Genomic DNA, 26,763 nt, shown 5'->3' with positions numbered 1-26,763 from the left:
AGTATCTTTTGGATATATACCCAGGAGTGGTATGGCTGGATCTTGAGGAAGCACTATTCCTAGTTGTCTAAGAAAGCACCAGATTGCTTTCCACAGTGGTTATACAAGTTTACATTCCCACCAGCAGTGGAGGATGATTCCTCTTTCTCCACATCCTCTCCAGCATATGTTGTCACTTGAGTTTTTTTTTTATCTTATCCATTCTGACTGGTGTCAGGTGAAATCTCAGGTCATTTTGATTTTTATTTCCCTGATGACTAATGACGCTGAGCATTTCTTTAAGTGTTTCTCTGCCATTCAATATTCTTCTATCCTGAATTCTCTGTTTATCTCTGTATGTTATTTTTTAAATTGGATTACTTGACTTTTTGCAGTTTAACTTCTTGAGTTCTTTATATATACTGGATATTAGCCCTCTGTCAGATATAGGGTTGGTGAAGGAAGAGATAAGAACAGATATCTATAGATGTCCCTAATGATCAGAATCAACCAACTCTTGTCAGGAAGAAATTATAGGTTCCTATGCAGTATAAAAGGAACTAAGTCTATCAATTATTGAAAGAGTAAAATTCATTAACAAAATTAAATATGTAATGCTTGTATACGGTTTTTTAATCATACATTTATCACTGTTATAAATGAATTGATACATATGACATTACAAGTATATTAGTTTTCAAAAGATGAGTTATTGATAATTGGATTCCCATGCTATAGATATGTGATTAGTGACAATGACAGGTATAGATTAAGATAATCCTAACAATCAAGCAGGTTGATAACAGGTGGTATTTCCTCTATGAAAGATACATTGTGAGGTCATGTAGTTTGAGAGGATGGCTTAGTCAGTAGGAGTAAGAAAACTAAGGGTAAAGACAAATAGAAACAACCAACTAAGAGAAAATATTTAGCTACATAGATGTAATCATTAAACTGTCTGACATGTAAGCAGAAGATCTGAGATGAATCCTTAGACACACACACTCACACACACGAACAGACTCACACACATATACCCACATATAAACTCAGGCACACACACACATATGAAGGCAGCTGAAGCATACAAAGAAGATTCTGATTGTGTCTAACATACATATATATTAATCTGGACAGAATTAAAGAAAAAAATGTGTGTACTGTATGCTGTTATCCATTCAGCCTGAGAAATGAGAAAGAAAAATTTAATTTAATTTCTGATGAGTGACTGGGCATTTTTGATATAGTGAAATTTAACTCTTAAAGAAATTTAAGAAACACTGAGATTATTAAGCTACAATAATGATCTTATAGAAGTTATTATTATTATATAATAGTATATGGAATTGACCGGATGATTTTAATTCAGACACATTAAACAGTATCATGAAAGAAGATGTCAGTGCTGTTAACAAGGTATCTCAGAGTCAAGTGACATGTCCAGTTTTGTTGGGAGACTGCCTTCAGGAACTGGAAAATCACTTTTGTCTGTGAAGCAGAGAGTGTGAAAAAGCAAATACTTATTAATTTGTGACACTTATGTGAATCTATGTAAAAGGATTTTAGTCATTTGTGACAGAGATGGGTTGGTTAGTGTTAGCCATCATCACCATTAGCTTTTCTATTCTTACTTCTTGGCTCATAAATGGAATCTAGTGCAATCTAGCATGTGGGCTTTCATTCTGCACTCTATGCTATAGAGAATCCAGATTAATTGAATAGCTTTCTGGTTTACCTACATTGTCATAACTGCGCTGAATGCTAGTAGAGACCTTGATCAATATAGCCATGTCTTCCTCGCTTCAGAGCAATGTGTCTGGGGAGCTAGGCAATTAAATTAGTTTAAATGAAGGTGGCGGTGCCCCAAGAGAGTCACATGTGGATAAAAGTGCTTTAAAAATCAAGTCTTTCCCAGCAGTAATTTCCAAGGTTTGGCGCAGGATTTGTAGAGCTAAGAAAGCTCTCATTAAGAGGTGAGATGCCTTAGTGGCTGTTCTTTTCCTAATCCCATTAACTTTGAGGAAACATAATTTGAAAGTCTACTGGGGGCATGATGAATTATGGTAGGAATTCAAGTAAGAAAGAGCTCCTGGAAGAAAGTCTAAGTGACGTTACTTATCCTGCATAATGATAAACATTAAGAGAGTAAAAATCATCATTCCTTTCCTGAGGTCTTTGTTTACCAATCCTTCTTCCTAGGACCCTTTCCTATTCCTGTAAGATTTCAGTGCCAGAAGTTGTGAAAAAACTGAGCGATGAAATGGACACATGCCCCCATCCCTAACCCAGAAGCTATCTCCAATTTGTAGCCATTTGCAAATGAAAACTTAATTTTCTCTGAGAAATGATCAAATTTCTCTAAGGGTAGACCCCATGTGCAGCAGTAGATGATAAACACAAAATTAGCTCAGTGGCATTTTTGGTCCTTATTTGTCATTGGAGCACTTATTGTGGCTTCTGGCTTTCTATTTTATATGGAACTCTAGAGTGTGCAAACTTCTGACTCTGTATCTATGTGTGTTCTTGGGTTTTCTTTTGTCTCTTTTTCTTCTCTGTTGTTTCCTATTCCAATTCTTTGTTTTTTTTAATTATATTTTGTGTTTTGTTGGTACAATGTTCATTTAAAATGTATAACCCTTACCCTTGTTAATTCAAATGCTGATTTCCCCACCCCCAACTCTCTGGTTTCAAGCCGGATACTGCATTGTGATACTCATTATAAGCATCCTGTCTCAACTCTGTGTAAACAGGACAAAATAAAGCAACTAGATACAATGTTGTGCAATGGGAGGAGCCAGAGGACAGGAAAGAGGGGAGGAGCCAGAAGGCAGGAAAAGAGTGAGAGGAGAGAGAGGAGGAGAGCGAAGAGAGCAGAGCCTAGAGGGGAGAGCTTGGAGGAGGAGGTGGAGCATGAACCATACCTAAGATTTCACAAAAAGCAAGTAAGATGTGGGAAATCTAAATGTTAGGATACTGAGGGCTTGGAGGTTTAGGAGGGAGTAAATATTGCCCAGCATTGTGTTCTAGGTTAACTAAAAACCCAGTCTCTGTGTGGTGATTTGGTTATATAGCTGCTGAGGATTAACAGCAGCATTACTAGAAGATAAACCAATAGTAAATATTAACCACATCCTACAACAGTGTTACTATTATTCCTTAAATCCATGTTTTTTTCTAAGGAGACACAGAAAAGGTGAGGATCCAGATTGGAGGGATGGTGCGGGGAAATTGGGAAAAGTTGGGAAGAAGCAAAACTTTAATCAGAGTATATTATATGCAAAAAAACCTATTTTAAATAAAAGAGAAACCTTTAAAACCTCATTTACTAATCACAACCTAAAATGACTAATTAATAAGACTAAGAGGAATAAATTGGTGGTGAGATGCTCAGGGGTTGAGAGCACTTGCCACCTTTCAAACATCCTTGCAAGACCTGGATCTGATTTCCACCATTCACATGTCGGCTTACAACCATCTTTAACTACATTTTCTGAGAACACAATGCCCTCTTCCGACTTCTGCAGGCACCAGGAAAGCATGTGTTACACAGACATGTGCACAGCAAAACATTCATACACAGAAATGTAATAAAAAAATCTAAAAATAAATCTAAAAATATAAGTCTATAAGTAAATAAAAATTATGATGAGGCAGTCAATTCAGTCTGCCTTTGACATAAACAGGGAAAAACACCTTTTTAAAAAGTAAAATATACACTGCACATTTGAAAGTATAATTTGTTATCAGGAATATCATGATACTGTTTATAGTGATACTTTATTCATAAATTTTAACATTGTCTATATTACTTTGACATTGTTTTAAAATATACTCTTTCCTCTCTTCCTTTCCCTACTCATGATGTTTCAAATAGTAAGACTTGACTAGTATAGTAATATTTATAGCTTAACTGAAACATTTCTCCAGATAAGAGAGTTACATGTGGTTAAATTCTCAATAAATGATGGGGCCCAGATAAATTCATACAGTTAAAAAAGAAGCTTCACACAGAAATTACAATGTTATTTTAGATAATACCCATCAATATTTTCAGGAAACTTCATGGGTTTTTTTTTTTTTCAGCCAAAAACATTTTCTTCTCTAATCATTTTTTCAACACTATTTCATGAGAATATTATGCTAGTAAATATCAAAATCCACTGAAAATAATTTCAGTATTTAAAAATTCTAGTTGGTTGACAGTCTATTTAGAGCACCTCCCCCCCAAAAAAAATATAAAGAAAATAAATATGTGTCAAGTGCAGCAGCACTTACGCCATTATGGTGACACCCTCTGTGTTAACCTATAACCTCTGGGTGTTTGAATAATAACTTATTCATTAAACCATTAACTCTCTTTCCAGCAGTTTTCCCTATGAATTTTTAACTGGGACAATTCTCTAGGTATTTTCCTCTTGCAGCCTACCCTACCATTTCTCTCTTCATGCTGTTCCCACTTTGTTCTGATCTGAATGTGATATCATGCTGAAACTCCTCTTCCCAGCTGTCACTTCTCTTAAACATTATTCAACGCTCTCAAGCCTGCACATTTTACAGCATTAGCTCATGTTTGCTCATTTTCCTTGGCTGATTTCTGTACTTTCCATTATAGCAGGGAAGAGCAAAACATCTACCTGCAGTTCAGGCCTTTTTCGAGTTCAAATCTGTAAAAACATTCCTTCTTATAACCTTTGAGTATGTCTACAGAAGAGCTATGAAATCAAAGGTGATTGACCTCCTCCACAAGTTGGTCTATACTTAGTAGTGACAGATTGTTGCTTAATTTAATATCAGATCTTGGGATCTCTCTTAAGATGTTTGGTATAAGGGTCTGGAGCACTTTAGCACTTTTTTTTTTCAGTGCTGGTGATTTTTATCAGTGTTGTTAATTTTCTGTAGTACTATAAAACCTGGTTGGTCTTAGATGGATGACTTGAACATTATTTTTGTCTTAGTTCTTATATTTAAATAGACGGGATATTTAAAACATTTATAAGCATGAAGCCACATATGCCTGTGTATATGTGTGTGTGCACTTCTCCATGGGGTTGTGTGTACATAGAAAGCAGGAAGGAGAGTCTGGTATTAACTCTAGGGTCTTGGACAAGTTCATGTTGGAGTAATAGCATTTTTATGAACTCTCTTCCTCTTCCAGGGATTCAGTGAATGAAGCATGCTCTTCTATGTTGTTCCTGAATCTGTACGGTACAGCTATGTTTCTCCCTGTGCCTCCAAAAATAAAGCCAAAATGGAGACCTGAAAGCACTTTGCTTAAGTCAATGTAGGTTGTAGTTCTCTGTCATTTTGAAGCAGGTGCTAGGAAAGAGAGGAAAGTAATATATTAGGAAATCAAGGTGTGGTGAGAAATCTTGTTTTAAACATATTTTTTGTTGTTGTTGTTGTTCATGACAACTCTTACATTTTGTTGATTTTTGTTCTAGAATATAAAGTCAATGGATTTACCCTCTTTCAGGTATGCTGCTTGGAATCTGTGTCAAACAACTGAGAAGACATTTTTAAAAATTCAGCCAGGCGACAGATACAGCTATTTGGGTTTTTGCCTCTGAATAATGTCTGGCGACAACACAGATGTTAAACACAAAGTATTACAGGGATTAATTCACAGTGCTCTAGTTTGGATACAAGGTCATGTGCAGTGCAAACGGTAAGTTACAGCCAGGCATTCTGTAGTGGCAATTAAGGACCACCTAGGGCGGGGGTGAAACCCAAGGTGCCTCTGACCCTAGGAGGTCTGCGCTCACTTCAGCATACTGCCTCTGAATGCCTCCTACTCCAGATAAATTAAACAAAAGTGAATTCTTTCCCCTTTAGGGAACAAACAATCCATGCATTAGATCCTGCAGCCTAAGCATTTCCTGCTTCAGAATCTCCACTGAATCTCCACTAAACAGCAATTAGCATTTTAATAGTATTAATAACATTCCTGATTTTAACAATCTGAAGCCTTCTGCTTTTTTATTGATGTCTTTTGTTGCAACTTTGTCTAATAGTGTGCCCAGGGTAGCAAAACATAGCCAATTAGCTCACTTGCCAAACAGCAAGGAAGCTGGATCATTTCAATTCTGTTCAACTAAGTATAAACATGGCTCTATGTGAATAGTATTTCCAGCCAGCCAGACCAAGAGAGACTCTAGATATATATACTCTAAAGCCCCCTCCTACTGATCTTCTGCGAAAGTAGAGGAGTTGGTAGTTTGTAACACTAACTTCAAGATGCAAGTCCAGGCTGGTGACATCATGTGGTGTCTCTGAAGCTTGAGGTCTGTATCAGGTTTGTATTAGAGTAAGGAAGCACTGCACAGGATGAGTATGAAAGAATAAAGAGCTTAGGTCTTTAAAAATGTACCATGCGAATTAAAAAGTAAAATCCAAAGAGGAGAACATGACTACTCTTTGGGTATGGAGAGCATTTTATTGGAGATACCATAGAGTAAGCACAGACAGGGAAGAGCCCAGACTAAACATGGCTGTTGGACCATGAGAAGGGGGAGGGAGCAAGAGAGAAGGCACTGTCAAACAAGAACGATTTCCCAGACCAAAAATCAGGGTGTCTATTGCTGTGAAAATGACCATGGCAACTCTTACATAGGAAAACATTTAAATGGGCTTGGCTTACAGTTTAGTCTATTATAATCATAGTGGCATGCCGGGAGACATGGTGCTGGAGCAGGAGCTGTGGTCTTCATCTGGATCCACAGGAAGCAGAAGGCTTTGCTGTGAGCCACTTAGGCCTGGTTTGGAGCTTCTGAGAACTCAAAGTCCACCCCCTAGTGATGTACTTCCTCCAACATTGCCACCACATCCACTAATTGTGCTTCTCTCCATAGGCCTATGGGGGCCATTCTCTTTCAAACCACCACACAGGGGAATAGGCAAAATGGCTGAGCTAAATGAAGATTAGGCTGGGAGAAGGGAAGCAGAAATTCAGCCTCTGGGATGAATAAATGTACAGTTGAGAGTAGAGAAGTACTGGGAAAAGCCACAGGAACTGAGTGAGATTTGTCCTGGGTTTGAGGCCTGATATCTAGCATCTAGAAAACACGCTCGGTACTCCTCTTTTGAGGAGATTCTTGTATGGTTTTTGTAAGATGTTAAATTTGAAAAAGGAAAAAAAAATTATTTCAGTTAAGTCATACCTATGTTAGGTACAAAGCTCTTTACCTTACTACAGAATGGCAGGGTCAATCTCCCAGGGCAAGGGTACCTGTTCTCCCAGTCTGTGTAAACTCTATCAAATCAGATCCCCATCATGCTGACCGGCACATAAAATTGGCTTGTTTTTCTACTCTTTTGCTGTTTTTCCTGCCTCATTCCCCAAGATGGCCTAGGTAGGTGATTCCAGCAATCTATTTGTTGTTGTTGCTCATGTAGAGGTCTAGTTAGGTAGTCTTGCTGTGCCATCCTTTTTAACCTATTTACAACATCACAAGAAATAAGCAATATTGAGAACTTACTCTCTGCTATTCAGACAGGCAGGTTACTATTTTAATCCTCACATTAACTTCTGTTGGGGTCTTTTATCTTGTTTTTTTTTATTATTTAATGAAGATAAAAGATGTTTCTTTTTCATCAAGACTCAGGGTTTAAACTCAGTTCTCTCTCCTAGAGAATCCTCACCAAACACCAAATCACTTTCTTCATAGGTTTTATTTTATCTTTTTCTAATTTGAAAATAACACCAGAAAAATGGCTAGACTTTCCCAAATGTGATAATAAGTTCCTACAACCTAACTTAAAACTTTTGATAAAGCCACTCTACTTGTATTTCACTCTGGGAATGATCCCGAGAACTTGAGAAGTACACATTCATGACCCAGAGAGCAATCTTTCTGATACATCTGAGGCAACATGTCATCATTTGCATTTCCAACAACCTCCCTTGGTTACTGTAAAATCTAGCTTTGGGCAGCCTGACTAGCCTGTATCAGAATAGATGTGTAGTCAGATGATATAAAAAGAGGAATCATAGCAGCTCTTTGGATTCCTGTCACAAGATCACAGTCTTAGATCAGTCACCTGGTGATAAGAAGATGCCCACCAGGCTGGGTTGTGTTCCTGAAAGAAATGCTCCCAAAGGAGGAGTACCAACAGCATAAAACAAATAAATAAATAAATAGATAAATAAATAAATATATATATTTTAAAAGCACGATGATAGTGCTGCTTCCAATTCTTATATTCACTGGATTATAATCCCAGCACAGTACCTACACCCTTATATTGTTGTTAATAAACTGTAAGTATGGAACTCTGTTTTCAGAGGCTAGAGAGATGGCTCCGTGCTTAAGAGCACTGGTTCTTCTTCCAGAATTCCCAGCACATGGTAATTCTCAGCTATCAGTAACTCCAGTTTTAGGGTACCTGGCACTTTCTTATAGCCTTTGAGGACACCAAGCATGCAAGTTGTTAATAGTTATACAAGTAATTCAGCAAAGCACCCATATACATAAAATAAAATAAACTGAGAACTATTCTTCTTATTATTTTAGTACAATGATGCTTAACCATTCTGTTCCTTCTTTTAATATTCTCTCTATATGTGAGGGAATACCTGTGTGAAAAGATGCTGCAAAACAAACACAAAAACCAGAATAAATCATTGAATGACCCTCTACATTACTGCAAACTTATACATTCTAAGAAGAGTCTCTCCTTGAATCTGGGATTGTTCTTGCTCTTGAGCAAGTCTGCGGTATTCTCCTATTTTCACCCCACTCATACATGGGGTTGCAAATGCCTGACTAATTACATGTATACTAGAATATGAACTCTTGTCTTCATGTTGGCACAACAAAGATAGCTTATGATCTCTCTTAGCCCATGCCTTCTCAATATTGATGGCTGTAGTTCTAAAACCCTAAATTTATCCAGTCATTGCCCCATCTCTGATTTACCTCAATTTCTCATGTTTGTCTTTGTAAATTATATTATCACAGTGCAAAAAAGTAAAGTCCAAGTGGATCAAATGCCTCCACATAAAACCAGACACATTAACTCTTTTTGGGTGTGGTCACTGTATGGCCAGTGTTTTTCAGGAGTTGCCACAGCTCACATCAGGCATATAGACATATAATATAGAATAAACCTACTAAAATCTGTACATCTAAAGAAACTAATCAAGATGGAGGGCCCTGACTAAATTGCTCAATCCCCATCCTGAAAGGAAAAGAAGATGGACATCAGAAGAAGAAAACAGGAAACAAGTTAGGAACCTGCCACAGAGGGCCTCTGAAAGGCTCTGCCCTGCAGACTATCAAAGCAGATGCTGAAACTTATGGCTAACTGTTGGGCAGAGTGCATGGAATCTTATCAAAGAAGAGGGAAATAGTAAGATCTGAAGAGGACAGGAACTCCACAAAAAGAGCAACAGAACCAGAAAATTTGAACACAAGGGTCTTTCCAGAGACTCATACTCCAACCAAGTACCATGCATGGAGATAACCTAGAATCTCTGCACAGATGTAGCCCATGGCAGTTTAGTGTCCAAGTGGGTTCCATAGTAATGGGAAGAGGGACTGCCTCTGACATAAACTGATTGGCCCATTGATCTCCTCTTCCTGAGTGGGGAGTAGCCTTATCAGGCCACAGAAGATGACAATGCAGCCACTCCTGATGAGATCTGATAGACTAAGAAAGATCAGAAGTAAGGAGAGGGGGACCTCCCCTATCAGTGGACTTGGGGAGGGGTATGTGTGAAGAAGGGGGAGGGAAGAAGGGATTAGGAGGTGAGGAGGGAGGGGCTTATGGGGGACACAAAGTAAATAAAGTGTAATTAATAAAAAAAATTAGAAAAAAGATAAAAAAACTCAAGCAATGCCTCGTGCTGAGAGGTTGTGAAGAAAGGGGAACCCTACTCCATTGCTGGTGGGAGTGTAAACTTGAACAACCACTTTGGAAATCACCCTGGCACTTTCTCAGACAATTAGGAATAGCACTACCTCAAGATCCAGCCATACCACTCCTAGGCATATATCTAAAAATCCTCAAGTACACTTCAAGGGCATTTGCTCAACCATGTTCATAGCAGCTTTATTTGTAACAGCCAGAATCTGGAAACAATCCAGATGTCCATCAATGGATGAATGGATACAGAAATTGTGGTATATTTACACAATGGAACACTACTCAGCAATGAAAAACGAGGAAATCATGAATTTTGCAGGTAAATGGTCAAAACCAGAGAGAGGTATCTCAGAAGCAGAAAGACACACATGGTATATACTCAGTTATAAGTGGATATTAGACATATAATATAGGATAAACATACTAAAATCTACAGACCCAAAGAAGCTAAACAACAAGGAGCACCCTAGGGAAGATGCTTAATTCTCATTCAGAAGGGGAAACAGGATAAACTCCAGAAGTGGTAGAAGCAAAGGAACAGGACTGGAGCCTACCACAGGTGTTCTCTAAAAGACTCCAAGCAGCAGGGGATTGAAGCAGATGCAGAGCCTCACAGCCAAACTTTGGACAGAGCACTGGAAATCTTATGGATGAAGGGGGATATAGAAGGACCGAGAGAGAACAGGAGCCACACAAGGAGACTAACAATGAAAAGTAAAAAAAAAAAAAAAAAAAAAAAAAAAATCAGGGACCAGGGGGACACTGCAGAGACTGGTGCATCAACCAAAGATTATGTATGGAGAGGACTGAGACCCCCTGCTCAAATGTGGCCCGTAGACAGCTCAGTCACCATTTGGATGCCCTACAAAGGGGGGAAGAGACAGTCTCTGACATGAACTTTGTTGCCTGCTCCTCCTCATTTCTCCCTGTTGGAGCAACCTAGTCAGCCCACAGAGAAAGAGGATCCAAGCAGTCATGAAGAGACCTGATAGGCTAGGGTCAGACAGCAGGGGAGGAGAACCTCCCTTATCAGTGGACTAGGGAGGAGGGATGGGGAAGAAGAGAGAGGGAGAATGAGACCGAGACCAGGAGGAGATTAGAGAGGGGGCTACAACTGGAGTACAAAGAAAGTACATTGTAAGTAATAATAATAACAATAATAATAATAATTAATAATAATAATAATAATGATAACAAAAGAAAAAAGAAATTCAGGTAGAAATGACATGACAATCAATGGCTAAATATCTGTTTGTTGTGTGTCTTAGCTGTGATAACTTGTATTGAGCTCCTGACTAGACTGTACTACACAATCCAACATTCAAAGGAAAAGACAAGAAGCAAAAGTCATGTGACTATGCATTGACCTGCTCAGTGGAGGGAAGAGTGGAAGAGCTACCCACAATTCCTCAGTGGAACTCAACACAGTTTTAACTTAGAAGAGCTGGCACCAATGACGATCTAAGTCTTCAGTGCATGGGAAGTTCTGAGATAGAAAATCAACAAAGCAAATTCCTCCCATATCTTCCTTCTCATTATAAACTAATGCAGGTAACATTACAACTAGTTAGCTGGCTACACCTGTGTTCCCTGAACCACGCCTAACTAGCCTTGAAAGTGAACCAGATTCAGCTACTATTTCAAGACAAAATTGGAGCACTTGCAAAACTTAACTAAAACTTAGTTATGACATAAGTATTAAAAAAAACACTTCAATATTCAAAATTTTACATTTTGAGTTAAAATGTAAATGGTGTATGACTTTAAGAATTACTAGTAACTCATGGTTACTTTTGCTCCCTGCCCTCCGGACACAGAGGCTAGCCTGTTCTATATAGTGAGTTGCAGAACACCTCGGGATGCATAGTAAGGGTCTACCTCAAAAATAATAAATGAATAAATTGCAAAGTTGTTCACAATAATTATCATTAAAGTCACAAATGCACTTGCTCTGTATTCTGCTTTGGAGATAAATCTCCTTTTGCTGTTTTATTTTGCTCCACTCTGATTCTTTCAGGAGCTCTGAACATACCATGTTATTTCTTTACAAATTGACAGGTGTTCCAAGTTTCACAAACTACACACCCAGTGTCTGCTGCCAAGGAAACTAAACTATTCATTTCACATATTCTTTTTTTTTCTGCGTAAGAATGGCCCTTGAGAGTAAGTACTCCTCAAGTCTTGGGCTAATATTCTTCTGAGAGGTCATCTTAACTTTCCTAGTCAATTACAGCATATTAACAAATGTCCAATTTAAGATTATTTTTCCCAACTTACTGAACGTCTTTGTAGACTCACATTAGTCTGCAGAGAAAAACAATTACTTTCCATTGAAATTTAAAACATTAGAGTAAAAAAGCCAGTTTTTTTTACTGTTACAGCAAGAATACTCAAAATACTATGTAGAAATGATGAATGTAAAAGTAATTAAAGTCTTTAACGAATTAATCAGTGACTGACAGGGAAGGTATCTGAAGAACTTTTTAAAGGACAGATGACATAATGTTAACAGTAAGATTTGTTTCCCCTTTACCATGTCCCCATAATTTTTCAAAAGTGAAGGGAGGCAGAGGATGCTGATCTTGATAAAATATTTTTGCTATATAATAAATAACAATAAGCTGACTAACAATAAGTCTTGTAAATAACAAAAGAGCTATAGATAGCTTGGTCCAAACACATCCCTTGGAGTTAAGTGATTATACATCAGCAGATAGGAGATAATCCAGTAGTTTTAGGTCACAAACTTGGTATATACTCGCTTATATAGACCTACAAGATATGATAAACATAATGAAATCTACACACCTAAAGAAAATAATCAAGAAAGTGGACACAGGCGAAGGTGATTAATCCTCATTTAGAAAGACAAATGGGATGTGCATTGAACTTATGACAGGAGTCTACCACAAAAGGCATCTGAAAGACTCTACCTAGCAGTGTTTCAAAGCAGACACTAAGACTCATAACCAAACCCTCGGCAGAGTGCAGGGAATCATATGAAAGAAGGGAAGTTAGTATGATATGGAAAGGATAGGAGCTCTACAAGGACCAAATATATCTGGGCACAGGGTCTTTTCTGAGACTGACACTCAACCAAGGACCATCTATGGATATAACCTAGAACTTCTGCTCGGTTGTGGCCTGTGGTAGCTCAGGAACCAAGTAGTTTTCCAAAATAAGGGGAACACGGACTATTTCTAACAGGATCTCAAGGGCAGGCTGTTTGACCCCCGCCTCCCAGGGGAGGAGCAGTCTGTTAGGCCACAGAGGAGGACTTTGCAGCCAGCCCTGAAGATACCTGATAAAACAGGGTCAGATGAAAGGGGAGGAGGTCCTCCCCTATCAGGGGACTTGGAAAGGGGCAGGGAGGAGACCAGGGAGGGAGTGTGGGGTTGGGGAGGGAATGAGGGAGCGGGATACAGCTGGGACACAGAGTTAACAAAATGTAACTAAAAAGAAAAATTAAAATTAAAAAAATAAAAAAAAATCATTTTGCATAGTATAATTTTATCTTAAGCTTTTACTTTGGCAGAAAATAGAGGAAGATTTGTTTCCTCTAGCCATTTCAGCCCTGAAATGCAGTTTCTAGGACAAATAGGAACCTGAGTAATTACTAGGCTCTTCTAGCATTCTGTTGGAAACTCAGGTATAATGAGAAGTCCTACCTCTGCTTTAATGGCTAGATTCAGTGCTGAAGCACTCAGCAAATATTTTAAAAATCACTGTGTACTACAGCGATGGAGGACTTGTACGCAGGGCAGAGAAACTGCAAGGTTCTTCTAGCACAGTGGACCTGGGTTAAGCAAATAAAGAAAATGAAACAATTTCCAGTATCTCAAGCCCCTGCAGTTGTAGAGCAAATAACTTGACATGGATAAGGTGACAGGTGCTGCGACTTCATGGACGCTCTCTTCTTTACAAGCCGCACAGCACAGTCAGCACTGTTTCTCTATTCAGTGAAAGGACAGAGGCAAGACGGTGTGTCTCAGCATTCTTCTCGCTGGAAGCCACCACAAGATGATGAGCTTGTTGACATGTCACTTCCACAGGTGCCTCGGTTGTACCTTTTTGTTTCCAATAACGCGCTCCTGTGAACTGGTTAACTCATTTCAAGTCATTGCAAACTTCTTATAGACAGTAGCGGTTTTCATTTGGTGTGAGTTTTAGCTAGGATCAAGACATAATAAACGGGGTATAGGTTCTGTTCCTCAAAGCTTCTTCTATTTTAGCTGTTTTACCTTTCAAGAATTGTAAAGCTTATAAAAATATGTGATTTTCAGTAGACTATTGCAGCATTCTTTTCTCATTATGCAAGGTTTAATGAAATGGTTGAGGGAGGCTCACCAGAACTTTATTTCAATAAATTAAGCAATATATTAAATAAATTCATGAGTAAATAAGCATTTTTGTATTGCTATTATAAAGATGACATTTGAAGTGCTAATTTAGATATAAGTTCTCATTCATAAAACAATAAGTCATTGTGAATGATAGATCATAGTTTTTATTGGGCCAACTAAAAATTCAAATATTCATAAAACATATAAAGCGTCCTGTTGTGTAATCTTTGAAATCAGTGTATATGTTGATAAGTTACTACTTCTATAAGCAATTATATAAGATATATGTATGCACACATATACATACAATAAAGTTTCTCCACACATATTTATGTACACATATATGTATATTAATACACATACAAATATATTCCATTTGCTTTTAATTGTAGTCACTCTGCTACTCGTGATGTCTGCAGGAAGTTTGGGTGTGAAGGAATCTAATGAGAATTCAGAATTCCCCATGAGTAGCAACATGGTTTAACGGGAAGAATAAGTACTTGCTGCTACGCTTAACAACTTGAGTTTGATCCCTGAGACCTACATGGTAGAAGAAAAGAATTGCCACCTTAGTTCCAAGGAATGTAAATAGTAACAACTTTGAATTATCATGAAACTTAGAGCTATTAGGACTTATTATTAAAATATATACAAGCAATAAAAAATAAAACCACAGTGAAAACAACAATAAATTTTCAACATCAAATAATTATTTAAAATAATTTACTCAAAGTATTATTTTAATAATGAGCTATTATTTATTCTTCTTTGATTTATACTTTAAATAACATGCATAATTAAAAATATTTTATCTTTTCAACTGGAGTTGTATTATTGTTAAAGTAAGGAAAAATGATGACAGTATTCACATATAGACATCATTAACAGGCCAACTTGGTACTTACTTTGCCAATATTTCAGCTAAAAGCCAAAGCTCCTTAAATGAAAATGGGTCTTTCCAACTCATGTTCTCTTACGGTGATTAAAGAGAGAATTTTTAGAAGCAGAAAGATCACAGTAAGAAAATCAAAAGCCAAGGCTGATGTCAAATCAATGACCAGGTTTGATTGATTTTTTTTTTTTTTTTACTATATTTAGTTTCAACATTGATCTGATATGAAAAGTACTCTGCATGTAGTGTCCCTGTTATGCAGTGATATATCAAATGAAATAGAAAATAATCTACCCTACAGAAAATAAACAAGTTATTAAACTAAATAGAAATAAAATAATGGTTTATTGAACATTTAGACAGAGAGTAGAGAATCACCAGATTCCCATCCTGTTTTCCTGTTTTCTTTTTTTCAGTGAGTATCACTGGGTAGTAGAGATATCAGGCTCTTAAGAAAAATTATGTCTTTCTTTCCCTTCTTAGATCAAATATCTTGTCCAAATGCCCCTGATCTCCTGATGGCTGTTTGTGCAAGAGAGCCAGCCATTATTAGAAAATCTATATGTAACGGCTTCTTCTATCAACCTGCTCAGCCCTAAATGTGCTTCAAGCATGTTAATCTGTATTGAGCACAATCACCTGACACAAAGCTTATTCATAGTGAAATTTTGGCCATCTTGTGCAATTCATCTACTACAGAGATGTTGTAAAGCTTCGTGTTTGTACGACCCTGGTAAGTTAGTGAGATCATTAATTAATCCATTTTAATTTGAGAAAATTGTGGCTTTTTATTACCACTTCTCTTATATTTCAGGATGCCTGATTTTGTCCCTACCATTTAGTGGTAAAATCTTACGGATGAGGAAAATGCTAATTTTGTTAGGGTTCCTTGTCAGCCATCTGCTCATGCTGTGGAACAGGGTTTGACCCTCTACCTCACCCATACCCAAGCTGTATAGTGACTGCATACTGACCTAGCAAGGCTACTATTGTGCTAAGTTAACTTATGGGAACAGGAAAAGTTCACACCTTGACTTTAGTGTAAGAACACAGATGGGCTACTCAGTAAATAACTATTTTTATAATTTTCCAAAATGTAATCTTTTTTCTTTTCATCAATGCTGAGCAGTTAAACTAAACAAAGAATTCTCAACAGAGGAATCTGAATGACCAAGAAGCACATAAAGAAATGCTCAAAATCAACAGTCATCAGAGACATGCAAATCAAAATGCCTCTGAGATCCCATCTTACACTTGTCAGAATGGCCATGATGAAAAACTAAAGTGACAGCACATGCTGGAGATGATATGGAGAAAGGGGAACACCCTTCCATTGCTGGTGGGAGTGAAAACTTGTGCAACCACTTTGTAAAGAAATGTGGAGATTTCTCAGAAAATTGGGAGTAACTCTACCTCAAAACCCAGTTCATTGCACTCCTGGGCATATAGCACTCCTGGGCAAAAGTTCTATCATACAACAAGGACATTTGCTTAGCTTTGTTCCTAGAAGGTTATTTGTAATAGGCAGAAACTGAAAACAACCCAGAAGCCCCTCAACCAAAGAATGGATAAAGAAATTGTGGCACATTTACACAATGAAATACTTCACAGCTATTAAACACAATGACATCATGAAATTTGTAGGCAAATGGATGGATCTAGAAAAAATCATCCTGAGTGAGGTAACCTAGATCCAGAAAGACAGACATGGCATGTCTCACTTACAAGCAGATATTAGACTTATAGTACATGATAACCATACTACAATCCACAGACCCAAAGAAGCTAAGAAACAAGGAGGGTTCAAGGAAGGGTCCAGGAATTTCACTAAGAAGGGGAAATAGAAAAGACAGAGGAAGTGCTTGAAGAGAGGAAACAGTTTAGGAGAGGAAGTTTTGAGGGAAATGAGGGTAGAGATCTGATGTGGGGAGAAAAGAGCTAGGGGAGGACAGAGGGCATGCGGCAAGCAGAGCAACCTTGGTCTGGGGCATCTCTGAGACAGGCTGGGCACCTGTAACAGGGTATGGGAGGTTTTGGAGGTGACTCTAGAGGAAAGCCCAAGTAATGAGGGCCTGGAGACTGAAGAGGACACCTTCTAACCAGACAGGATTCCGAGTAGAAGGAAGGGAACTCAAGCTCACCTACAAAAACTTTGAACCAAAATTTAACCTGCCTGAAAAATGTGCAGGGATAAAGACACTCTGCTACGCCTGCAGACAGGAGCCTGGCATGGCTGAGTGTTGAGAAGCTTCACCCAGAAGCAGATTGAAACAGATGCTGAGACTCACAGCCAAACATTGGGGAGCCCTGCGGAAGAGTGGGAGGAACGATAGAAGGAACTGGATAGAGGGAACCAGATCTGTACAAGAAAACCTAGAGAGCAAGCTAACCTGGGGGGGAAGGGTCTTGCAGAGAACTGAAACACCAAACAAGGATCTTGTACGGACTGGTCCTAGGCCCCTACACATATGTACACGATGGACAGCTTGGTCTTTATGTTGGTCCCCTAATATGGGGAGTGGGAGCTCTCTCTGAGGAGAACTCTCTTAAATGCTTTTTGATCACTTCCTCCTGATGAAGCTGCCACGCCAGATCACTGTGCTAGAGGATTTACTCAGTGTTAATAGTACTTGATGTGCTGGAATGGGTAGGTGGGGGCTCCCTTTTTCTGAGGGGGATGGAAGGAGGGATACAAGAAAGAGGGAAGGAGGTTGGGACTGAAAAGAAAGGAGAGCAGGGTCTATGATGGAGGTGTAAAGTGAACAAAAACAAAAATTAAAAAAAAATTCTCATAATTCACCCTAGTTTCAAAAACTAGCTATGTTCCTTGTCTATGTGTAATAGGAATGAGGATGGGAATATAGTAGGTAAATACAACCATAAGTCCACTGAAAAACCATTGATAGCCATATATATATATTCTAGTCTTATTTGATTTTAAAATTGGATTTACTAAGATAAATCAGAATATCATTCATTCTAGAGAGGGGCAGAAATTTTAATATCATTCTATCACTTTAACTACTCATTCACGTCAATTCTATTCAACCGTGACTCTGGCTCATGTGTGAGAATTGTAGTAGAGTGAAGCTCAATTCCACTTTATGGTAGTGTTTGCATGTTTCAAGTGTTTACCTGTTACCATATCCAGGCAGTAACATCTCAGAGTTATTAAGTACATCAAAAAAATTAAAAGCAAGCTATTAGGTAATTGCATCCTTTGCAACATTTTCCAAGTGATAGCAGGAAAATAAAAATCTTACTTGAAATAAAAAACAAAGATTTAGGTGTTTAAAATGAATCCCCCCTCACAAGCTCTTGATTTCAATGCTGTTCACTCTATTTTTGTAACCTATGAAACTTTTGGGATGTACATAGAACAAAAGTGCTTGAAGTCAGCAGCTAAGTGCAGGTCTTTGGAGGAAAAATTCTGGCCCTAATTCTAGTTCTATTCTCTCTGCTTCCTATTTTCCTACTCTGTACACAGCCTCTGGCTCATCCTCCACCTGCACTGAGAAACGTATTCCAGCAGCTGTTCCCAAAAAAATATGGACTGAAACTATGAAATGGAAAGGAATCTTCTGTCTTTAAAGTTGTCCATCTATGTTAATTTATCACAGACACAATAGTAACTAATAGAGAAAATTAGTATCAGGAAAAATGTGTGTGTGTTTGTGTGTGTGTGTTTGCATGTGTGTTTAAATTTAATCTCACTAAATGCTCACTAGATCTTTGGAACAGAGAGACAAGAGGAATTAAAAACAAATTGACCTATAAAGCTAATGAAGCCTTCTGATTCCACAAGGTGAGGTTAGCTGGTCTTTCTGGTGGCAGAAGAATAAAATGCTGACACATGGCAGACAATGCAGCCTACATCTAAGAGTCTTCATAAAGGAGCAGCAACACTAACTCTTAATTAGCCAAAAGCCAGGGATGCTGCTTTCTGGCCAAGCGTCTGTCTATATTCAGCTCATGTCTTAAATATGCAAGTGTTGCTAAACTGAAAAGCCATGCACTAATTAATTTGATGGAGGAAATTTCAAGACAATCTATCACCCATGGTATGTCATGGTTATTTCTGGTTGTTTTTAGCTTTCTTTACAAAATAATCAACCACAACAGAAAAAAAAAAAAAAGAGAGAAGCTGAAGAAATTTGAGTTTAAAACTGTATACAGCATACGTATCTTCAAGAGCTTAGTGTCAAAAAAGTTTTGCAAGCTAAACATTTTAGGCAATAAAAATGTCTTGAAAGTTTTTTAGAAAATGGAATGACTCCACCCACAGAAATTTTACAATGTATAAAACTGAATATACACTTGAAAACATTATGTGAAAAGAAAGTACTGCTGGGTGTTCAGCTGAAAAAAAAAAAAAAAGGTTAGATAATTGTTTTCCTGTTTCAGAAAAAAAGCCAGGCATTTGGTGGTGAACCACTCTAAAAAAACATACACAATATACAATATCACTTTTTTTTACACAAGTAAGAAAAGACAACCTTAATTACAGAGGTATTTACAATCCTGGATCATTCTCTATCATCATTTCATAGGCTCCGAACTCCTGCTTTAACACTGTATAATGTTCACTTTCTTCATTTCAGAAAATGAAAATAACGTACATAGGATGCGAAGGTCACAAGTTCTTGAAGCACAGGACTATTGGCTTTTTAGACCAATTCTGCTGTGGCTCATTTAGGGCTTATCATTGCCCTGAGGTCTGTACCACTGTCTTCTGGGTCCGTAGCTTTTGAGAATTTGACAAAGATATCTGAGACACAAACTGTCAGGTTGGTATGGGAAAAGCTCAGCTACTCTCATTAATATTAAACTTCTGATGAGAGATGGGAGTTGTGTTGCTGATACAAGCATTTCTTTTAAGACTGGAGAAAGTCATATATTGCTATTGACATGATAACTGAAATCATATTCAGTAAAATGAATGATGACATTACTTTTGTGCATTCTAAAAGAAAGGAAAATAGTGGATTTAAGAAAGGAAATGCATGTTATCACAAAATATGAAACAACATTCACCTTCCTGAAGGGAAGAAACAATGAAAAAGAAAATTATTGTGGGCATCTATTACTGTTCTAAAGAGCAACAAAGGGATTGTGATAAAGAAAAGTTATCATCAGTCATTGCCTCAGAATATAGCTGAGTAGCTACATCTTTTTATGACAGTGCATGCAAGTATAATTTGGATGTAAATCCTGTCTCCAGATCCCCACTTTATAATGGACTTTGGTTGTACTACACATGAAATTTGGGGTGGGAAGTGACAGGTCATTGGGTTTCTGTCTCTGACAACTCCTAACACAAAACTCCCAGTGAATTTAGAGGACACTAAAAATTGTGAACAGTGTATTTGCTATTGGCAGCTAAAGAGAAATGTCACCCCTCCCGTTGCCTCTTTTATTTTATTTTACATGTGGCAGAGAAACTAGAGGCAATTTTCATTTCACTGTCTACCTCAACTCAAAGGTGTCCCTTTGAAGTCAGACATGGGTGGAATATTTTCTAACATTTAAAGTCATTTCTTCCCACCCCTTTCTCTCTTGATATATTCCATTCATTTGAAGTAGAAGTTTTATTTTGGAAATAAATCAATTTGAGTGAAAAAATATAAAAGAATCACATTCTGGTTAGGTACTAACCAGACTAAATGAATAAAACACTAGCATTTTACGATCCCATGTTTTTTTCCTAATAAAATCAGTGCATGTGTAAAAAAACTTGTCTTACAGTCCCTTCTATTTACCAATAGTAAATACTTAGACTTACCTTACTATTAGCAAAACACATTAGCACCTGTTGTTCCTTATGACACTCAAATAGGAAGGTGTGATATAGCTACTCCTTTATTATGACTTTATGTACAAGAAAACCTAATTTCAGAGAAACAATAATTTGTTTAATATTAAACAAATGCACCTAACAGGAAATGAGGCGATATGCTTAGTTTTTAAGATTTACATTAATTTATGTATGTATGGATTGATTGATTGATTTATCGAGTTTATTTTTAATTAATTAATTAATTAATTAATTTAGTGTATGTGTGTGTGTGTGTGTGTGTGTGTGTGTGTGTGTGTGTATGTGTATGCCAAATGTATGCCACATGAGTTCAGGTACCTGAGGCCAAGAAAGGATACCATATTGTACAACAGTGGAGCTACAAACAGTTGAAAACTACTTAACCATGATGTTGGGAACCAAATTCAGTACTTGGAAACAGCTTAATTTTTGTTCCACATCAAGCCTTGTAAGCTATATCTTGAAAACCCGAGAGTTCTAATTTGATTTCTGAAGTTTTTCGATTATAGGCAATCTCAGTTAATTTCTTTTATATTTATAGAAATTTTCTGTCAATAACCAACTTATACATGTTATAAAAATTTCAGCTGTCAATATTTTTCTAGGGATTACTATTATCTAAAAGGGTGAGCATTCTTTCTTTATTGATTGTGATTATATTTGGAAAATTATATGGAACCCCGATAAAGCATGTAGAATTTTTCATGTTCTGTCATGTGAGAACGTTCAGTCCTGACACTGATCCCTAAACACTATGAACCAGGGCATCACAGGGGCATCTTGTGTTTTCAGTTTGTTTTTTTCCTTGCTTTTCTTTTCTTTTCTTTTTTTTTCTTCTTTTTTTTTTTTAAATTTCTTTTGCCACATTAAGAGAACCCTGGTACATGTCATTGAGAATCAATGTCAAAAATTGTTGTTTCTGACCCTTGCTTATCAGGTCTCAACAAAGCTGGCTACATTGTCCTCCTCTGTGGCCTGTCAAGGCTGCTCAGGTCAGATGGAAGGGGAGGAGGACCTCCCTTTTCCTGGGACTTGGAGAAGGGCATAGGAGGAGATGAGGGAAGGAGAGCAGGATTGGGAGGCGTAAAGGGAGGGGGCTACAGCTGGGATACAAAGAAACTGTAATCAATATAAAAAAATAAAAATTTAATTTAAAAAAAAAGTTGTATAATTCTACCTAAAATTCTTGTCATATTCTTTTCTTTGTTTTTATTTATTTATTTATTTATTTATTTGCTTTTCACAATATGGTAAGCTGTATTTTTTAAATTTTTGTTACATACGTATACCTTTTTTTTATTTTATTTTTCTTTTTAGTTACATTTTGTTAACTCTGTGTCCCAGCTGTATCCCGCTCCCTCATTCCCTCCCCAACCCCACACTCCCTCCCTGGTCTCCTCCCTGCCCCTTTCCAAGTTCCCTGATAGGGGAGGACCCCCTCCCCTTTCATCTGACCCTGTTTTATCAGGTATCTTCAGGGCTGGCTGCAAAGTCCTCCTCTGTGGCCTAACAGACTGCTCCTCCCCTGGGGGGGGGTGTCAAACAGCCTGCCCTTGAGATCCTGTTAGAAATAGTCCGTGTTCCCCTTACTTTGGAAAACTACTTGGTTACTGAGCTACCACAGGCCACAACCGAGCAGAAGTTCTAGGTTATATCCATAGATGGTCCTTGGTTGAGTGTCAGTCTCAGAAAAGACCCTGTGCCCAGATATATTTGGTCCTTGTAGAGCTCCTATCCTTTAGCAGTGTTTCAAAGCAGACACTAAGACTCATAACCAAACCCTCGGCAGAGTGCAGGGAATCATATGAAAGAAGGGAAGTTAGTATGATATGGAAAGGATAGGAGTTTTCTTTGTTTTTAAACTTCTTCCCTGTTTCCTTTTTTTTCTGTTATTTTATCAAATTGATATTTGCCAGCTACACTGTTCTCTTAATTACTCACTTTCAGTTTACCATAAATTTCTTCTAAGCTGCACATGACTGCATTTAGAAAAATATCTTTGAGACTGAGGAAATGGCCCAGTGAGTCAAGACCTTGGCATGTAAAGAAAATAACCAGCTTTCTGATTGCCAGAATGGAGTGGTTGTTGGACTGGTGTATTTGACTACATGTGAGGAAGGAGTCTACAGTCAACTAGCTAGGTAGACTAGTTAAACTAGCTTGGTTAGTTAGCATTGGGTTGCAGTGAGAGATTCTGCACAGTAGATGAGGTAGAGAGTGAAACAGGAAGTCACGCTAATGTTAGCTTGTGTCTTCTACATTCTCAAACACAACCATGTGCACCTACATAAATATGGACATTTGTACACACATGCACATCACACACACACACACACACACACACACACACACAGAAAGAGAGAAAGACAGAGAGACAGAGACAGAGAGACACAAGCAGACAGAAACAAGCACCCTTAAAAAATGTGGAGTTTCTTAGAGGGTCAACTGTTTCCTGAGTCAAACAAATTGATAATGTCTTAGAACTGAGGGGATGGGGGGGGGGTTTGAAGGGTCAGGTTAACTCGTCTTCAAATATTCTCTGTCATGCTAACCCAAAACACAAACCAAAAACAAAACTCTCTTGATTTCTAAATTTTCTTTTCTGAAAAAATGGAATAAGGTAATTTACACTATAATGACTTATAGAAGTAAAATGAGAAATATCTTTATCTCTGATAGACAAACACAGCCCTTTCTCCACGAAAGCCCCTGTTATTATTATTGCTATTATTGTTATTGCTTTTGTGTTTTCTATATCCTGAAGTTATTATTAATTGGCCAAATTTTTTATCAGGAAAAATATTTCTCGTATTAGCCATCTGTATTTTATTTTTCTAATATCTCTCAGGAATTATTAAATGAGCAGATTTGAAAGCAGAGTTAGATGTTTCAAGAGTTTATCTTTGGAGAATGATGGCCACAGGCAGACATTTCTCTGCCCCTTAAATGCCACAGATACTGTTCCCATTGTTAGATGGAGTAGTCTGTCAGATATTCCTCTGTTAGTGGATGCCATATGATTTTGTGTTATTTGATGATTTTTATTTTTGGTGGTTATTGAATTAGTTGTTTATCAAGATTTAAAAACTGTCTTGGTTATCAATAATTTTGTACTCTCAAAACTGAGTGAATTTATTTGCAATGGAGATGGAATTGTTCATAAAAAAAAATTCTCACATATATTTCCTCAAATTGAAGTTGGAGTTTACATTTGCACTGTAGCTTCAGCAACTGAAAGGACTCTTGTGCAGTGTCTACGTAAGATGATAGCCTTTGGTGTGTAGACCTTAACATTTCCCGGAGATAGGTGAGCCAACAAGTAGTCTGGATCTCCATGCATTTTAAAATTTAGTTTTGTAATCTTTTGCATTAAGCATGTGCTGTGAATTTTGACAAAATACAGTGAACATTTATAAACTATCAATGTTGCTGTTACACTTTTAAAAAATACATTTTTAAATGCTTTTAAGCTCTTCGTAAGTCTGAAATTGATTGAACCACATGCATATCTAAGAGAAACTTTAAACAAATACTGAGACCATAAGAAGTGTTACAAATGGTAAAATAAAAGAAGACGAAGATGTTACAAAAAGTGAAGGATAAATATATCTAATTTAAAATCAACTCATTTAATCTTACTGTTGCTTCCACCATCTAAATTTATCACTTAATCCCTTTTTTATTTTGTTTGTTTATGCTTTTTTAAATTTATTACAATTTATTCACTTTGTATCCCAACCATAGCCCTCTCCCTCATCCCCTCCCATTCTCACCCTCCCTCCCTCATCTCCTCCCATGCCCCTCTCCATGTCCACTGATAGGGGAGGTCCTCCTTCTCTTCCTTCTGACCCTAGCTCATAAGGTCTCCTCGAGACTGGCTGCATTTTCCTCCTCTGTGGCCTTGGAAGGCTGCCCTCCCTCAGGGGGAGGTGATCAAAGAGCCAGCCACTGAGTTCATGTCAGTGACAACACCTGTTCCTTATATGAACTCAGATCCTATGTTACATATTAAGTGAAGCCATGCCACCTTAAGAATACAAACTTTAGGGCTTAACTACTATTTATTATCATATTTCTCCATTGTAATTAAGTCTCATAAAACCTGTGTAGTTAACCCTAGTTAAAACAAAACAACATCCATAAATATGTGTAAAATTTTTCATGAAAAATAATAACACCTGTGCGTGCACACACACACACACACACACACCAACTTAAGCTATTTGGTGGAAGTCTGAAACATGAAATAAACAAAGTAAATGCTGTCACAATATGATGCTGTAAGAGAGCCACATGGTACATTCCCTAGAACACATCTTTCACTCAATTCCTGTTATATGGGGATAATGAGGCCAGAGCAGAGAGATTTGCTTGATTCTGCTGGATTCTTGAACCACTGAATGTTTTTATGTTTTTAAGAGAATCATATAAATTATTATGTTTGAAATATATATATATATATTTGTTTGAAATACATACATATATATATATATGTATATATATATATATATACCTAGTGCTTGAAATATCTAATAACCACATTTACTTTGTCTTAGTCTTGATAGTTTACTTGACTTTCTCATTTTATCCTTAAATTATACTATGTAAAATTGAAGGGGGAAATTCTAATAGATAAGGAATTAAAAGAGCAATAGATAAAGAGCTAATTAATAATTTATCTTAGATGTTATAAAGAGGAAAGCATTTAGTACATGGCAATTAAAAATCAACTGATTAAACACAAGCAATTATAAACAATGCATGAAGATACATTAATACTGGTTGCCTTGGTAGGAGAATGACTTTTAGCAGTCAAGTAGGACTAGCAGCTTTATTTGACATAATGGATAAGTTTGGCTCTAGTACTTAATTTGTCATCACCAGTTTTTAAAGAAAATTTAGAGAATCAGGACCTATGTTGAGGTCTTGGATCCATCTGGAGTTGATTTTTGTGCAAGGCTAGAGACAAGATTCTAGTTTCACCTTCTTTTGTGCTGTAATACCATTTCCCAGTCCCTTTGTTGAAGTTTTCTTTTCCCCAAAGTGCACTTTTGACATCTTTATAAAAATCAGGTAGGTGTGTTTGTGTTGAGTAGTATGTGGACTTGTTTTATTCAATCCATCTATGTGGCTATTTTGTGTTCTTACCATGTGGTTTTTAATAGTGTGGTTCTGTAATGTAGTTTGAAGCCAAAAAGTATCATATCCCTGCTGTGTTATTTCTGTGTGAGACTGCTTTGTCTATACTTGGCTATTTTATTATTCTATGTAATTTTTAGTTTGTTTGTTTGTTTTCTATGTCTCTACAGAATGATCCTAGAATTTGGATTAGGATTGCATTCAGTCTGTGAATTGCTTTTGGTAGATTGGCCATTTTCACAATTTTTTTATGCACTGATTTAAAGTTTTCATTGCAGAAGTCTTTGTTTTTCTTAGTGAGGTTTATTATTAAATATTTTAATTCTTATGCTTTTGGTGGTTCATATTGTTAACTGGATATCTTTTTCCATGTGTTTGTACTTGGTATTTGGGAAGGCCACTGACTTGTGAGTTCATCTTGTATTGTAACACAGTGTGGAAGGTATTTAACATCTCTACAATTTGGGGAAGGCGTTACTGATTTTATTATGAAGAGAATGATATCTAAAAGTAGGGATCCTTTGACTTCTTACTTTCTTTCCTTTTCTTGTCTTATTGCTCTGAAACTTCAATACCATTTTGAATAAAGCAAAGAAAGCAATCAGTTTTGTCTTATTGCCATGCTTACTATGATTCTGCTACTTTGACTGCATTAGGCAAAGTGCTGGCTATAGGCTTCTCATGCAGAGCCCTTATGCTTTTTAGGTATACTTGACCACTCTAGCCTTTCC

Source organism: Psammomys obesus, unplaced genomic scaffold (genome assembly GCF_907164565.1).
Source record: "Psammomys obesus unplaced genomic scaffold, mPsaObe1.curated_primary_1811, whole genome shotgun sequence".
In the NCBI taxonomy this organism is placed as follows: domain Eukaryota; kingdom Metazoa; phylum Chordata; class Mammalia; order Rodentia; family Muridae; genus Psammomys; species Psammomys obesus.
Note: the sequence above shows the minus strand (reverse complement) of the source record.